At 39.6% G+C, this 18,887-nt stretch overlaps 1 long non-coding RNA gene across 1 annotated transcript; it reads right to left on the bottom strand.

The window, feature by feature from the left end:
- Positions 1-1,277: 1,277 nt before the first annotated feature.
- Positions 1,278-2,778, bottom strand: LOC128604821 (uncharacterized). Its single transcript, XR_008385321.1, has 3 exons — positions 2,492-2,778; positions 1,588-1,641; positions 1,278-1,490 (listed from the first exon to the last, which is right to left on the bottom strand). It is a non-coding gene; the product is annotated as an uncharacterized LOC128604821 (long non-coding RNA).
- Between the last annotated feature and the right edge of the window lie 16,109 nt (positions 2,779-18,887).

Raw genomic sequence — 18,887 nt, 5'->3', positions numbered from 1 at the left:
AGAATCAGCCAGGGTTGCATAGTCCGGACAGTAGCTGCTGGTAGCCAGCCTCAAGCAGACCTCCAAATGATGATCAGTCATTGTGGAACGGTATTTGGACTTAATGATCTTCATGCTAGAAAAGGCTGACTCACATAAATAAGTAGAGCCAAATAATGCAGTCAAGGAGGTGGCACATTTCCTCATGTTTGGGTACTTTTCCCCTGTGAGTAAGTTCCAGAACTGTCCATGAGCCCTGGACTTCAGCTGAATGTCAGTCTGTAGTTTCAAAATCTCATCCTCCACTTCAGACGAGTTCAGGTGAAACAGCGCTGCAATTTTCGATGCGAGTGAATCAACCTCAACATTGTCCCTAAACGGGTAGCACATGAATGTGGCGAATGGCTCCAGTAAAGCAAAGTCTTGAAAGCATCTGTCAAACTCTGACCGACAGCTGTCAATCTGCTCCGTGTAGCGTGCAATGTTAAACAAGCCTTCCGCTGCGTCTCCAGCTCTGATGCGAGGTTTTGGAAGTTCCCAAAAACATGGCGCTGCAGCTTTGAGAATAGAAGTTGCATTTTCCGTTTAAAGGCATTAACTGCCTTTAATTTTTGTCTTTTCCTTGCAGCTCCAAATTAAGTTGGTCAGATCGGTTAAAAATGCTCGGTTAAAAAAAGTCCAGCAACCACTGATCATCATTGAGTTGTGTGTATTCTGCATGTTTAACAGCAAAAAGAAACTCCCTTATCTCCGGACAGAGCTCTCGAAATCTCTGCAGGAATTTACCCCTACTAAGCCATCTCACGTCAGTGTGTAGCAGGAGCTGATTGGTCGCAGTGTGCCTTCTCCAGATGCGCACGGAACAGCCGTCTTTGAAGTGATCTAGAACGTATAGAACAGGCGACCTTTGTTGCCACATCCATGATCTCTTTCATGTTTAGCATTCTTGCGCATAAGGCTTGTTGGTGTATTATGCAGTGGTAGTTAAGGAAGTCAGGGAAAGCATCGTCTTCCCTGCACTTGGCAATGAATCCATTTGTGCTGCTCAACCATTGACTGATATCAATTTGCACACTGGGAGCTGGGTTTTGTCAATGAAGTCTTTAAAAGACTGAAAAATGTCCTCTCCCCGCGATTTCTCTCGCTAGCCTTTAGCACTGGCGCGCTTGATCGCACACGCGTGGTGAGAGAAAAGACGGGATCTCAGACTGGCTGCCCTGTACGTCAACTAACATCTTTTTTTTAATGGCGATCTACCCGCACTTCCTTCGCGATCAACATATTGGGTACCGCTGCTGTATATATTTTGACCTGAAGAAAAAAGCCTCTTTATACACATATGCTGTTAAACTACACCTGTTCTACTCGTGTGTGTGTGTGTGTGTGTGTGTTACCTGCACTATGAATTTCTATGTGTGCGTGCTGGTGTAGTCAGAGGGAGAGGAAGTTTCGCTGATGTGCATGTTGAATTGTGACACTCGATTCTTCAGATCCTCAAACAACTCGGCCACCTGTAACACACACACACCAGAAATGATAGTTAGGGATCTGTGTCAAGAAGTGTGTGTATAGATGTGTGCGAGTGAGTGAGTGAGTGAGAGTCGTAACCTCTCGTATCCGTTTGATCTGAATGCAGTTCTCTTTGCCCCACTCCAGCTCACCCTAAAACACACACACACACACACATCAGTACCACTTTATTTATTTCTATAATCCAACACGTTATAATTCAACATAACTGTCACGTTCTCCTGCCTCCCATACGCCGTGTACCGGTTTAATCTATTTCCTTATTTGGTCAGTGCTTCCTGTTCTTATTACGATGTCCTCTCTCTGACTGGTTCCTATTTCTTAAATTGTGCACTCTATCTGTACACTACACACTTGACCATCTAACACCTGGATATTTGAAGAGCATACAAACACACACAACCTGCGTGAAGTTGCCCCCCACCAACACAAAACAGCGGCAGAATAGTTTGTGCTGGTTTGTGCCGTGAAAATTTTCGCTTGTGCTGCTTCAGTTCTGGAGATATTAAAAGAATATTTATAGGTCATTCTGGGGTCACTCAAACCCCCCACATGCTCCAAATTCACCCCAAATGGTCTCAATAATAATAATAATAATTCAAAAGAAGCAGACTATAGCGCCTAAACCCACACTGCGCATGCGCGAAGCCGGATGACTCAGCCATTAAACTAGTAAAAGAGCTCTAATTAGCCAGTGAAGCTAAATGTCGTTCAGCCACGTCCACTTATAAAAGTAAATCATGCAATATTCTCAGACTGGGCAGTTATTGACAGGGTGAATTCATCGTTTTAAATAGAATCAAAAATAACATCGTCCTATTTGCTAATCTCATTTCGATTAGCTTGCTCATTAATTACACTGCGCATGCGTGGACTGGACTGCCTCCTCAAAAGCTAGCACCGCTAGCATATTTGTATAATACTAACATTAATATTGAACCAGAGGAGTGAATAAAAAAAGTTTTAAAATGTTATTTCTCACTTCTCCTCCTCTTGTTCTTCTTCTCCGTGCGGGTGTGAGTTATCTTTAGTCGGTTCCTCGGTGATTCGGTCATTAGTGAACCGAGCTCCGAGAGTGAATCAGTGCGCCGTCACCGCCTGCTTCATACTGATACACCTGAAACACAGGTGTTAACACCGTTAACTACACACATACACACAATACAGCACAGAACAGAACGGGTTCGGTTACACAGAACCGAATAAACTCACTTTAGTTTGGGTCCAAACGGGCCAGAACTAACACTAACAACGCTTTCTGCTCCTCACTTCGACTTCTTGCGCTCGCGGTGACGTCACCAACGTAACGGAGGTTGACGTAAATTTGAATCTGAGGAGAAAATAAAATAAACCCAAATATTATTTCATAAAAAGCTTCTTTATTCTCTTCTTCTTAAACACAATAGAGGATAAGATATACAAATACATAAGAAATCAGCTTTATTATCATTATTTTAAATCAAATCCACTTTAAAAGCGCTCCTTTCTAATTAAATTTTAATTAAAAATATACTTTATCTTACTCTTGTTCAATTTAATTTTTTAATTAATATTTAATTCATCGATGATTGTAGTCGTGTTGAGGTTTCACGTTCTTTGTGCTTTATTATCATAAATACACACTTTGTTTAAACTTTTGAGTTTGGACACAAAATGTAAACATTCCTCATGAATCCAGAACATTCATTTGTTTATTATTTAGAAAGTAATAATTAAACAGGTGAATAAAATGATCAGATTAATCCCTTGCAACATTTAGGATATGAATTTCTGGTATTAAGTGAGGTTTTTAATTATACACAGATATAAATATATTTTATTTATTTGTAGTTTTCATATTTGACTCAGTACATTACACTACATTTATTTCATCAACTATTTATCAAGTTGTTTTTTAAAAAAATATTTAACTGAATGATTCTGTCCAAGATCAATAAAAATCTTCAGACAGTGTGAAAAATCCATCAGTATCCTTTAATAAATAATCTAGCAACAGCATCAATACATCTAATCAGTAAATAAAAATCTACATTTATCCAGCTGATCTATTGACTGGTTTTACAGCTTCGGCAGGTAAAGAAGCCGTGGCTTTAATCTGATCTTCTGATTTGTAATGATAATTAAATGACAAAATACAGAATTAAATAATATCTTTATTTATTTAAATTCAAAATCATGAATAAAATCATTTAAAAATATGGACTACATGTCATTTCTACAAGTGTTCATACAGACAGAAAGACCAGAGATGAAACAGATTTAACAGATACAGGACAATTAGGACAAGGAAAGTGAGAAAGAATAGAATGATCATTTATTTATTTTTTTAAATAAAATTACAACTGTGTTCAAGATCTGAGTTTCTCGTTCACCTGGAATACACACACGTGCACGCGCGCGCACACACACACACTGGAATTGTAAAGCAAAACATTGGAATATATATCTTAATCAAATCTCATAGTACTTTTATTGAATCTGAATCAGTTTGACTGATTCATATCAAGTTGATTCAGAGTTGAATCACTTTCTAGTGAGAATCAAATCAAAACAAAGCAATCAAATACTCAAAATAATCTCAGTCTAATTCGTTTTTCAAGTGTGCGACTCTCACTAGAAAGTTATTTGACTCTGAATCGTCCTGAAACGAATCAAACCGATTCAGACTGGACAAATGGACTAATAGAAGAGAAAGAGCAACAGGAAAGAGGACAGCCTTCCTGGTGAAAGCGAACTGGATCAGAACCTTACATTAGATTGTTTTCTATATTTTTATTTTAAGTCACTTCTGTTGTTTCTCTTCTTTCTGTACTCGATTGAGGAAACACAGCAATAATAAATAAAAACAAACAAACAAATAAATAAATAAACTCCGTAAAATCCTGTACGGACTGATAATTGCTATTTAAAAGTGAAAATCATCAAATGACAACACCGCAAGAGCTGGTCAAGCATTAAATCTTTTTCAGGGGGAACTGCCATATTTCATCTTTGCCTTCAGTGTTTTAGCAAAAAATGACAAATGTTGCCATTTTTGGTCTAATTTCAAAAGGGTTATAAATTATTTTGTGACGTAATTTAAAATAAATAAATAAATCACAGTACACCTTATTCCACTGTGCTATATCACACCATATACTTCTACAGTATATACACACACACAACTAATTATTGACATCCTGGTATAATGAAAAGATTGCATCTCGCAAAATAATAATAAAAAAAAAATTGCAGTTTTATAAGCTCTAAGATTAAGATACAAGCTGTAAAGATGACCTTTTATTACAGGAAATTCATTAATGGATCTAAAGAAAGCTCAGATTATGAAAGACAGTCAGACATTGCAGAAGTCGTCCTGTAACTTACATACATTAGGACTTCTAGCTTAAAATTTTATCAAGTGAGGGATTTCTGTTTATTACATGCAAAATGCTTTATTTTGGAATTGTATTATATTTTAGAATTTTATTAGACATTATAACCTGTATTTAAGGACATTCATTGTCCGCTCTGACTCTAAATAAGTGGTGTGTTAAAGGAAAGTGCACTTGTTTGGTGAAGGTACTGTAAAGGTCTGTTTGTCTTACAGTTGATATTAGATTAGTCTTTATATCTGTCGCAAAACAAATAAATGCTGTGTGCTAACCCAATAAAATAAAAAAGCCTTTCTTAGCCTTTTTTCTCCTTCAATTTCTCCTCTGTTCACTTCTACATATTTCTTACTTAGGTTTTCTAATTCTGGAGTCACAATACCTGACTAGTACACAGCTCTTGGCTTCATCAGAGTACATTTTCCTTGCAGTAAACGTGAACTCATTCACCAAGCTGAAAGAAAGAGAAAAGAACACATTGCAGAAAACTATTCAGTTCGATTTTTACTTGACTTCGGAGTCCGGCGTTCTTACCTACGACTGCCAATCACTTTAGGGAGACGCTGCAGCGTTCCCACATCTGCCGCCAGGCCAATGTTGACCTCCTGAATAACACGTAGCAGCAATTCAATATTCAAAACCTATTTATATAAATAAATGCAGCAGGGCCTGAAAGTCTGAATTCAGTACCGAGAGCTGTTTTTATGTTAGCAGTTATGAAAAACTTGATAGAATTTTGATGAGTCATACAAGATTACTTTGGGTGTTAATCAACAGACGTATATGGCTACACAACAATTTCAAAGCAACAAAAAACATGTCTGAACAGGATATTCAGATTTTCCAAATTTATACAAGGCTTTCCTAGGGTGCTTTTCACACTGGGCACATTTGCTGTGGTCCGAATCCGAGTACAATCGTTTCCAGCGACCACCACAGCGTTGGTCTGATTTTAGACCAGACTTGATTTGATCAAACCACAGTGCATTTGCATTCATCTTACACCACCACAAACGTGCATGGAGAACACAACGTGACTCACCATATTTTTTAAATTATTTTGGTGCTATTACGCACAGCAGATTTTATGCACAGCAGCGGACAACTTCTGTGTCCGACAAAATCCTCTGTCACTCATGGTACATGTGTGTTGTAGAAACTAATGACGTAGTCATTGGCTAAACCACACGAGCAGGTTACACTACTTCCTGAACAAGTGCGGACCTGGATACAAGCTGCGTTCACATTCACAGTTCCAGTGTAACCGAACTCGGACCACCTTCTACAGGTAGTCTCGGGTTCGGTACCGCAGTGCACTTCCCAGTCCACATTACGACGGTCACATTACCAACTTTTAATGCAAACTGCTCTGTGTTGGACTAAACTTCCAGTGTGAAAGCCCACTAGAACAGCTACACTGCAGAATTTTTCTGTCTAAAAATGAACAAATTTCAGGTTTTGGAGCTCTTCTTTGATAAATGACAAGATGGTAATATCATAAAATAGTCCACTTTGTATTAAAACCAGACATCTGATGCTCACTGTGGTTTATTTAATCTTCAACAAACTGCAAATGTAAATAATTGTTCAGTGTGCGCCCCCTTGTGGTCAACTCTTTCATAGGGGCTTGTACAAGTCAGAACAATCAGCCCATTCTTATCTTCTCATCACTTACTATCTCTATACGTGATCATATGGACAAAAATAACTTGTTTACAGATCTTGGTGTAAACATGTAAGCAAGCAATGTATGGCAAGTTAATGTTCCTCATACCTTCACCTGAAACCAGGCATCCTGTGTGCACAGACGAATATCACAGGCTGTGATTAGATCCACTCCTGCGAAAGAAGAAATCAGATCCACAAAAAAAAAACTGTTAGTAATTCAGTCTCCTGCAGCTAAAAGCCCCAGCAAAAGATAACTCTCTGATGGTTAAAGCTTTGCAGGAAAAGTGACACCACAACTCTGGAAAGTTCCATCCATATTGTTTGCTGAGTGTATGAGATGATGGTACTTAACACTCCCAACAGACCTGCTCCCACACACACGCCATGCACTGCCACCACCAAGGGCTTTGGACACTGCAGACACATCATACACAAAGTTAAGTTTATATAACACAATGTATTACTCTAATAGGTTACTGATTGTACAAATACTACATGCATGTAGAACCCCTACATGCTTTGTGTTTAATTTATGTAAGGAATAAACATGCGGTTATAGGAAAGTAGTCAACGCTCCAATGAAGTGGAGTGATCGTTACCACCCTAAGGTAGAACTGCACATTCTGAAGTGTTTTATTCCCCTTATACCACAGCAAGTTGTCAACAAGTGCATTTCTTTATTAATTAAAGAAGAACATGTCATACACATTAATCTATTTTAAAGGCTGACCGATAGTGGATCTTACAGACGCCGATAACCAAGTCGGGTAGCACCTACTAATAACTGATTACTACTGAATGAAAATATTATTTAAAAAAACCAAAACAAATAACAACAAAATTTGTCCGTAATAAACAAATAAAACTCCCTCTTTTATTTATATCTCGTACTGTTTAATGACAGTGGACCCTTCTTGGCCTCTCCCACAACGGACGGAACCGGGAAGGACTATCGATAACCAATTGCAGGAATGATCTATTATCAATGCTGATTAATCGGCAAAACCAATCAATCGGTCGACCTCTAATGTATTTATGTGGTGCGTTCACCACACAAGACCCTGTGAATTTGCTATTACTAAAGAAACAATAACATATTAGAACAACATTAATATAAATGTATGATTTGCCATGCTGTCCTGGCTGTATCATCTCCCTGGGGCTGCAGCAAATCACCAGCAATGTCCATAAGGTCAATACCTATACAAAATGAAACTGGATTCTTTCAACAAAGACAGAAACATAAACAATGGGTATGTCTCAAGCAGCTCCATAGTTCAGTAGTCAGGGCACTGATCAGGGAGTCAACCATTTTAAGTGCTGTCTCAATTGCAAAAGCCTTCCAGTGCACTGGAACGTTCACTCCCTAAAAAATCCCACAATGCACCACAAAAACCAGGAAGCATCGATACTCACTATGTTCCCTTACTGGAAATGACCTCATGTCTCTCAGCTCTCAGTGTCTGGTTCAAAATTAGCTCAATCTGCAAATCCAAGGTGGCTGATGTGTCCATTGTTGCTGAATATTTGAATGGAGCTATACTGAGAGCTATTGTAAATGAACTGTAGCACTTGTCTGTCCTGCAGACTTCATAGTTGAAAATGTGAACTGCTTGCTCCCAAGACTTCTTTAGTGCAGATGAACATTTATAGCTTCCACATAATGTCTGGCGTAACTGTTCTGCTAGACCTGACCAGATTTTCTCATTGACTTCATGCCAATAAAGGGTACAATCAATACCCAGACACCTGAATATTCGAATAATATGCTCCTTCGACACTGGGACAATTGAGAGCGTCCTGACCAGCTGTCTCATGGTGTAGTACGGGAACTGCACCGCCTCCAACTGCAAGACTCTACAGTGAATTGTGAGGACAGCTGGAAAGATCATCGGGTCTCTCTACCCACCAGACACCTTCAACTACCGGTGCATCCGCAAAGCCACCAGTATTGTTGACGACCCCTTTCACAGACTATTCACCCTCCTGCCATCTGGCAGAAGGTACAGGAGCGTCCGTGCCACCACCAGCAGACTCTGCAACAGTTTCTTCCCTGAGACAGTCAGATTACAGTGCTCACCTGGGCTAGTCAAACACCTCACCCAGTAAGACTCATACCACTGCACACCGCACTAACCCAGTAAGACTTTACATAGCTGCATCAGTCACTTTATACTAGGGAACTATTTCTGCTGCCAGTATTGCTGCAATACATGTGCTGCTACATTACACAGTAGCTTACAGTGTACAGTCCATGTCCTGTGTATCTACTGTCCTGTGTATTTGCTGTTTTGTGTTTTTATTGTGTTGCACTTGTCTCACACAGTTGTGTATTTGCATTTTATGTAGTCTTGCGTCCTGTTCTGTGTTGCATCATGGTCCTAAAGAAATGTCACTTTGTTCCAGTGTATACAAGCTATATAGAGGAATGACAATAAAAACCCACTTGACTTAACTAATGGCACCTCAAAAGGTTAAATGTGTATTCGAATACCTGGCACATCCCTAATCAGAAAGACTACTAACTACTAAACTCGAAGTGTAATACATTCTGCACTAGGAACGAATAAGGATGCTTGTTAAATTAAATTAACTTCACTTAGTGTTGTGGTTTTAGCACATGGAGCCATTGCTTATTATAATAATGAACAGCTATGAGAATAAAATCACTGCTAACCCATATAAAAATTAAAGCATATTTCTAATGTTGATATTTCTGTCATGTTGATATTTCTGTCATGTTGATATTTCTGTAAAGCTGCTTTGAGACAATGTCTATCATAAAAAGCGCTATACAAATAAAATTGAATTGAATTGAATTAATTCTGAAAAAAATGACATACTGCTGAACCTACAGTGAACATTACCCCCCCCCCCCCCCCCCCCCACCCCCGATAGCCTTTAAGAACGCTTTTGACAAGAGAAGAATGTATTGAAATCATTCTCATGCCTGGATCAGGAAGCTGTGGCAAGGTTGCGATGGACTAACAGGAAACATGGCGAACACAGCAAACATACAACACAGTTTCCAAACTTATTAACAAATTCAAAAAGACTGCAAGTGTTGCAGACCAACCGAGAAGTGCACGTCCACTGACGAAGGCACAACCGACCTGGTACTGGCAGACATAGTCCTTATGTATGGAGACTTTTGGAAAACCCAGTAGTTATGTCCTTTATTTGATGGTAAAACATACCTCCAGTAGGCCTAGTTCATGGCGTTGCGTTTCTCTGGTCGGTGCAGCTCTACAGGAGTGATGTGATTGGCTGGGTGGGTGACTGACAGGGTGGTGAAGGGTGGAGTGGGGCCTCCTGAAGTCGACATGTCTCGAACAGCGTTCAGAGTAGGAAACCACAGGCTCCTGTCTGATAAACACCAGTCAACAGGTTAATATGATGACTATTTACGGAGATGAATAAAGGACACAAGACTATGGCCCCATACACAGTGATGGACAATTTACAGACAGAAAAGTGACTGAAACCTTTGTTTGGTGCTACAATGCATAAATCATCTTAGTCCTAGTGGGTTTATGTTAGGAGACTTTAATGGAGCATTTCTGAAAGGAATCTCCAGTGTCAACACAGTAAAAGTCAGGGGTAAAGCTATAAGTTTTCAGATACAGGTAAGACATCAGCACAGAGGACATTGTTGTGGCCCTATCGGTAACATGACAAGCAGCGTTTTTGCTGTGTTTTATATATATATTTAAAAAAAAAAAAAAAAAATTTAAAAAAATAAATAAAAACAATAGTTGAGGGAAGAACAGCTGTTACAACATGCTAACACAAGTGAGAACAGGAATGTGTTTTCATTCTACAACATTAAATGCAACTATACACCGATCAGCTACAACAGTAAAACCACTGACAGGTGAAGTGAAGAACTTTGATTATCTCATTACAACAGCACCAGTGAAGGGGTGGGGTATATCAGGCACCAAGCGAACGGTTGGGGAAAAATGGGCAAGTGTAAGGATCTGAGCAACTTCGATAAGGGCCAAACAGTGACGTCTAGATAACTGGGTCTGAGCATTGCCAAAACGGCAGGTCTTGTACCTACCAAAAGTGGCCCATGAAAGGTCAACTGGTGAACTGGTGACAGAGTCAAGGGCGCCCAAGGCTCACTGATGCGAGTGGGGAGCAAAAGCTAGCAGAGGCAGTGTGATGTTCTGGGCAATGTTCTGCCGGGAAACCTTGGGTCCTGGCTTTTGTGTGGATGTTAATATACTTTGACACGTACCATCTACCCAACACTGTTGCAGACCACGTACACCTCTTCACGGCACCTCTTTCACTCACTCCTGTTCATTGCACAATCTACTTGTTTAATGTGATCCACTGCAAAAGCAAAAGGCCAATCATCTTATAATGAACCGTTACAATTACACAGTCTACAACTACAGCCATCCATCTTCTGTACCGCTTATCCTTACTGGGTCGCAGGGAACCTGGAGCCTATCCCAGGGGACATGGGGAGGCGGAGGACACCAGGACGGGGTATCTATAACATAGCAATTATGCTCAATTAAGGCTAGTTATAATTATGAGACAATCCAAGCCAGGTGCACGATTGCTTTCGCTGTTTCACTAAACCAAAAAGTAATGCTAGTCTCATGCTAGTACACACATCTGCAGTACTCCTACTTCCCAAAGCAGCAGCTCCCATAATGCTCTTGAACCAGAGTTTCAGGTAAACTTACAGATGCAAAGTCCAAATGCCTTACTGTCTGTCTAAACGCACTATGTAAGGGTATGACAAGGTGTCCTGTACACTTCACCTAGTTTTCTACATGTCCAATAGAGATTCAGCCTGGATTTGCATTGTAAATATTTATAATGGACGCCATGTAGAACCGTTTTTTTCTTATACAGTGTCTGAGAAGGGACATAAAACTGAGTATTATAGCCTATTCTAGAACATCTATAATTTAACCATTATCTTCTGCTCTGGTCAAAAGTACCTCATTTACATTTTTAAACTAAAATAGAAGCAATGTATAAATAACTTTTATACCACAGCGCTGTTGGATTTTCGATTCTGATTGGCTGGCAGATGTTTTGAGGTGTGCAATTATTTTTCAGTAAATGCATGGCTAAAGTAGTTCCAGTCAGGACTTGTCCACATTACAGTTCCATATCACTCTGCCATGTTAACTGAAATAACGGAAAAGTTAGGATACTGTCCACCACAGCACACAGATTTAACAACAAACAAAACAGAAAACTACGATTTTCCAGAAATATGTCAAGAATAATTGACGACGAGCCATTAAATTTAGAAAAGTAATACGCACCCGAGGTGGTAATGTGGCCACGAGGCACTTAGAGAAAAAGAAAGCAAGGAAGGGGAAAAAAAAGAGCGCGAGAGAGCATGTATTATCAGTGCTCTCTCTCTCTCTCTCTCTCTCTTTTTTTTGTTGCAGTGTGGTAGGGGCATTATCCTGCTGAAAGAGGCCATACCGTTGTCATGAAGGGGTGTACTTGGTTTGCAGTAGTGTTTAGGTAGGTCACTTTCACATGAATGACAGGACCCAATCCAGTTCTAATGCTCATGTGCCCATTGTAGGAGCTTTCGGCGGTGGACAGGAGTCAGCATGGGCACGCTGACCGGTCTGCAGCTATAGCTAGCTATATATATATATACATATAATTACACATACACTTCATATAAAACCATAATGGACTTTTCCAAACACTATCTGTTGTTACCCAGATGAGGATGGGTTCCCTTCTGAGTCTGGTTCCTCTCAAGGTTTCTTTCTCTTAACATCTTAAGGAGTTTTTCCTTGCCACCGTCGCCACTCAGTGGCTTGCTCAGTTGGGATAAATTCGCACCTTTAATATCTGTATACCATGTTGATATTTCTGTAAAGCTGCCTTGAGACAATGTATATTGTAAAAAGCGCTATACAAATAAAATTTAATTGAATTGAACTCTGACCAGTCTGCAGCTATACAGCTAGGGCTGGACGATATGGCCAAAATGTACATCACAATATATTTCTTAATTTCGGTCAATATGATATAATTCTGATAACGATATGAACAATATAAATCCACAGAAAAACTGCCAAGGATGCTAACAATGGATGTCTGTACCTTCAAACTTCTGTAAAATGAATTTGCCAAGTCTATGAAACCTCCTCCTATAAAACTATATAATAATTTAGAAATAAAAATGGCACAAAAAAATTAATGTTCACCTTTTATTTGGATTTAACCTTCATACAAACAAGAAATGTGAAATCACCGTCAAATAAACATAAAACTCCCACCATTGTCAATATTCATATCTTTAACTTTAAACTACAACATAGGCTGATTATTTTATTCTTATAGACTGAAATAAAAGTGCTTCAGCCAGGATAAAAAAAAATATGAAAAATGCTCAGAGTTGCTGAAGAAAACAGAAAAAGTGTGAGCAATAACAAGAACACATGTTGCTGGGGCAGGGACATTGTTGGGGGTTGATGACACCCTATGACAGGCTCTAGAGGTTTCTGGCAAGAAATACAAGCTGGTCTACATTATCTGGCTTCAAAGATGCCTTTTTACATGTGACAATGTTGCCACCTGTACTAAAAACCCTCTCAGAGGGGGAGCTTGTGGCTTGAATACACAAGTAATGTTTTGCCAGTTGGCTTACTCTGGGGAAGTTCTTATGAGAGACTTTCCACCAATCCAGAGGATTTGAGTCATTGTCAGCATCTGGAGACAGAAGGTAGTTACGGAGCTCCCTCTCAACTGCCTGCTGTACACTCAAGCCTCCTGTGTTGGTACTGGTGGACCTGTTTGAAAAAAAGCTAGCCAGAGACAGCTTTGTTGTCTTGGCTGGTGTCACTGCTGCAGAAGCATCTCCCATGGCTTCTTCTCTGGACTCCTCTTCCCTTACCACAACAGCTGTCTCTCCCTTCAGCATCTCCGATACAGCTTTCTCTTTGATGTATTCTCTCTTCTCCTCTTGAGTGTACTGAAGCTTGAATCTTGGGTCAACGAGGCATGCCATGTCAAGTAGATCATCCATGGCTGGGTCATCATACTTTTCATTCAAGTATCCCATCATGGTGGTGCTAGTTGGCACCACTCTCTGGCATATATTGCAGTGCACTGAAACCTGAAGTTTTTCAGAGCTTAGATAGCCAAACCACTTCCATACCACTTAATTAGTCTATCCTCTCTTATCAACTACTTCGTCTGCTTTCTCTTCACTTGTGGAAGCTTGCTCAGTCGCATTTGTATTGCGGTCAGTGGTACTCATTTTGTAGCTAAAACTTGCCGTGTTGGAGCTTAGCCTAACACTGCCGAGCACTGGCAGTGTTGTACGTCATCACGCACGTAGCCAATTGTGTTCTGCTCTTTCTGCTTGGTTTGAATACAATGAACTGACGCCTGTGCCATGAACATCAGTCAGTGACCAATGTTTTAATGTATGTTGAAATATCGGAAATGTGTTTAAAAATCATATCACTGTTATTGAAAAAATGTATATCGCGATATATATTGATATTGAATTATTGTCCAGGCCTATGTAAAACTGTCATTTTGGCAATAATGTCATTATACTCCGAGAGATGCGTCACATGCATCACCACAGCAGAACGGGTGAGTCGGTCACACTTGCTAAGTAGGGCAGATTTGAAACTGACATCATCCTGAGTAATATCAGATTTCCATGGTGATCTCAGCTATTTTATCCCAATCAACTGACATCATTCCTAAAACTTCAAGCAATGCCTGTTTCCTTTCCAATTTATTTGCAGTTCTGACCTTCACTTTCTCATATAAGGCTCCGGACAGAGTATCGGGCAGACACAGAGTCAGCACCACGCATGCGTCACCATCTGTAAACTTCTACACGTCTGAATATTGCTCCAGGTTTTTCAAAAAATCTAAATGATTCTGTTTGGTGGGGTCAAATTTTCCAATATTCTTAATCACAGCTTCTAGTTCGTTTGGATTAAACCCTCTGACCATAGTAGAAGTCAATGGCCCCTCCCCTTCACTATCACGCATGGTAGTAGTGGAGTGAACTGGTGCCATGGGAAATCTAGCTGTGCAGTCAAAGTGTTGACTACTGCTAACTCATTGAGAACCTCTCTCCCAACCCTCATCACCAACTTCCTGAAAACCTGAAACTCGGTTACAAAGCATGGCACCCACAGATCTCTCACTGGTGTTTTTCTCAACCGTACTATTGTTTATCATAAACTGACAAGCAGCCTGTGCTTCATCCAACTCACGGGACAGTGTTTCCACGAATGATCTAAGCATGCTATTGTTAGTTTTAAGATGTGCGATCTCATTCTGCATCTGCAAACTCTTTCCAGATTGTTTCACTAGCCTGGTACATTTTAGTAGAAATCACCCCGTCACTGAGTCTAGAACGAAGCCGCACATTTTCAGACTTCACTTCATCTAGCCTTCACTTAGTCACTTTATACGAGGCAAAAACCGCTTGAAGCGCATTTGCAACTTTCCTTTTTTTATTTCTAGGCATTTTGGGATAATTTTCAAACCGGGAGATAGCCCACTCATACGGCTTATCAGCAACATTCTCTATCCCATCATACATTCCCTGTGAGCCAGCTCTTCCATTCTCAAACCTTATTGAATTATGTACTGTAATTACAAGAGCTATTCACCTGTTTCAATGACTACACGTTATCTAGCTACTTTAAAATATCATTTAGTCTATTTATTCACAGCTATATTAGCCTACTTCTGTTGTAAACGAACAAAACAGTCAGACCACATGGGACTTCTGAACTTCAATGTTTCACTGCGTCAGACAACCACAGTGCATCAGGCCTTTCAAGTTCAAATACACGACCAGTTTTAAAATCTAATACTGCCACAGTATACTTCGGGCAAATACTTTTTGTATTATATTTTAAACAATCCACCTAGCCACAGTACTTCGGGCTTAAAACAATATTTATCGAGCTTAAAAAACTGCCACAGTACGTCAGGAAAAACCACACTGCTTCGGGTTCTTGTGTTTAAACTTCTCAGAGCCGCAGTGCATCGGGCTCGCTACACTACACCGAGTTTCACTTCCAGTTTCACCGAGTTTAAGTTTAGAAACTTATAAACTTAAGCACTTTGTTTCAGTTCCTTTAGAAACAACAATTCCACTACAGCTCTGTGAGCACACTGTGTCAGGCTGATTCAGTTCCGTTAGAATCTTAAACAGAATTGTACAGAATCGGCTTAAGAACTCCTCCTGCTAAAGCTGAATAAACTAAATTCTCTTCTGCTCTTAACATTTTCTTTTCTAGATTTTTTTAAACGAGGGGGTTCCCTGACAAAAACAAAGCACAAAAGAAGGAAAACCCAGTCTTTCTTACTTTTCCCTGGTTTTTTTGTGCTTTTTTCAGGAATCCCTCGCTGGGTGGCTCACCAATGTAAGAAAAAATGAAGAGGATGTCGAAGATCTCAAAGAAGAATAACTTTATTACAGCGTGGCAGTGACAAAGCACATGAAGCACTTCAGGTTCGTCGGAGTCAAAGTTAACCCCGAACAATATCAGCAGAGACGTTTTATGCTGTGTTTCAAACCAGGTTTTCTGTATGTAATGTAAATGAAGTTTCATTCTAAATGTAAATTAAGGATAGCATTTGATTCGATCACTTTCCGTTCTCACAGTACGGATGTTACAGATGTGACCCCAAAGGGTGAGGGGATAGGATTATCGAGACAGATGTCTTTCTGAATGCTAATTACAGTCACGTAGCCCTTTGTTCGGGGATGGTTCCTGATGTCCCATTGCCACTCCCATGCTATAACTGTGTGAATGTCACTTTAGGTGATATTATACACATTTATCTGAGACTCATAAAATGTCCCACTGATAGTTCTGCCTTTTGGGGAACAAGCTTATTTTAACACAGTTCAGGGTGGAATCTGCTGAGAGGCAGTCTGTTATTTCTAACAGGTACATCATTGTGATGAATATGGTCCGGTTCGGTTCAGTCTTCACAACACAATTGTGACTACGTTTACATGGACAGCAGTAATCTAATTATTGACCTTACTCTAAGTAAGATAATAATGTGATTAATGTTTACATGCGTCGCTTTTAGAATACTCCTGTCATGTTCCCGTTTTACATCTATTAGAACATAATTAGATTAACAGCCCGCGTCATTACGTCACCGCGCCACGCCGTCCGACGTCCCTCCAGAATTTTACGTATCAACATACAGTTCGTCTTCGTTATGGAACCGTATATAGTTTTGGGTGTTTTTATTTTTTATTTTTTTTATGAACACTTTAAGTGCAGCTAATTATTTGTCATGCTGTACGTGCTATTAGACAACTGCTTGAAGCGGTGGGTGTGTCCCAAATCGCGTAGTTACCGTCTATATAGTAGCCGAGATACATGTATTTTCCCCCACTACAGGCCTGTAGTAGGAAAGTATGCGATTTGTGACAGAGCCGAACTCTCTTGTTTGCCGTAAAACTGCCATGTGTGATCGTGTCCTGTCGCAAAACGCGGTGAAAACTCCCACACGACGTTCATAGTGTGATTAAGGTGTTTACATGTCACTACTACACGTCCATAATGCGACTAAAACAGGAGTACTCCACCTGTCTTAATTAGATTATTGCTTACTTCGATTATGACCTTAATTAGATTAAGGTAAGTAAAAATTGCTGTTTACATGGTAGTTTCTTAATTAGAATATGGTCTTAATCAGATTAAGAGAGGATTATTGTTGTCCATGTAAACGCAGCATGTGTTAGCTGGGAATTCAGACACATACACAAGCTCGCATGAGCGTCATGGATTAAGCACCAGTGGCAGTCATAATGTAAAATTAACACTGGACTAGTGTTGAAGTTTAGAAAATGTGATAATAGTTTAGTTTATCGTGTTAAGTGTCCAATTTAAAACTAAAAGTGAAGTCAAAATCTCAGGCCACCTCACAAGTCTCTCCTTCATGCGCAAATTAACAAAACAGGGCATTTAATTAGCTACGAAATTAAGATTGAAAGACATAAAAATACAATTGATGTATGACAAATAGTATCAAATGATCATAAAATTCAGACGTCGATTCATTTAGACTACTTTCAGTAAAATGTTTGATACATTTAGTAAATTTCACAAATTATATCCAAATGGCATCTCAAAGATAAAATGAAAATTATCTGGATACCAGGGTGCTGTGTATTCACAACGTTCTCAATGGGACTAGTGAGTGACGTTTTTGAGGGCATGGTCACGACGTTAACTTTTAACGTTATTAATTGTGGAAAGACCATGGTATAAGCGGGGTACTCCATGGCTAGGTGTGCACTAAACGATTTGAACGAGTTGATTAGCCTAGATTAGGAGGTTCTTTTCCTCCACAACATGTATTAAAATCGTTTAATGCATATCTAGCCATGGATTACACCTTACATATCATCTGAGAGAGAGAGACAGCTAATTCTGTATGTAAACAGATATATTTACCAATCACGACCTCTCAGAGTTGGAGAAGTCTTTCCATTGACTCCCCTCCAATCTAATAATGGGACCACAGCATGCTGCAAACTGTGTGGGTTTTCTGACAGAACATATTAAATTAGCATTAGCTCCATGTTCCAGAAACTTCTAACCAAACATTCAGGAAAAAAGGAGAATCAGAACAAAAAGTAAAATAAGAAGTAGTAAAAGAGGAAAGGGAACGAATAAACGAGGAGTCTGTGTCTTAGTTGTAGAGTAATAAAACTTTTTATTTATTTACACGTGTAGATCTGTGAGAATGTCACGATGATGCCAAACGCTCCAAGTCTCCCGACTGCTGTTATCTCAAAGAAAAACTGAGATCAAGGTTCTTCAGCCAAGCTTTTTTCCCCCTCTACTTTTTTTAATGCTACAGCACCTGTGAAGACCCGGCTACCACCGGGCCGGTTCTGAGCGCCACACTCCGAAACACCCAGAGAAAGCAACCCAGCGCTTAACCTAGTTAATGACACTTCATTAGCATGGATGAGTCTGGATGCTAATGGAGGCTTTCTGCCCCAGGATTAGCACGTTAGCTATCCTGAGGTAGCTATTCAAAATCAAAAAAACATAAAATTAAAAACAAAACCATCAGGATCTATTGCATAAATGAATACACAATTTGGGGACTTTGTCACGTCCTCCTGCCTCTTATATGCATAATTAACATTAGCTAAATTAGCTAGCTGGTAAACTAGCTGCTAGTGCAACATTATGTTCTTTTTACAATGTTTAGATATGATTTGACAGTTTATTTGAATAAATTTAAAAAATCTAGAAGGTTTGTGTTATAATTAACACCCAGATGGACACTTCACAGTTGGTTTTGTGACTAAGTCAT

The sequence above is a fragment of the Ictalurus furcatus genome, unplaced genomic scaffold (genome assembly GCF_023375685.1).
Source record: "Ictalurus furcatus strain D&B unplaced genomic scaffold, Billie_1.0 scf3, whole genome shotgun sequence".
NCBI lineage: Eukaryota > Metazoa > Chordata > Actinopteri > Siluriformes > Ictaluridae > Ictalurus > Ictalurus furcatus.
This window is presented reverse-complemented; position numbering and strand designations above follow the sequence as displayed.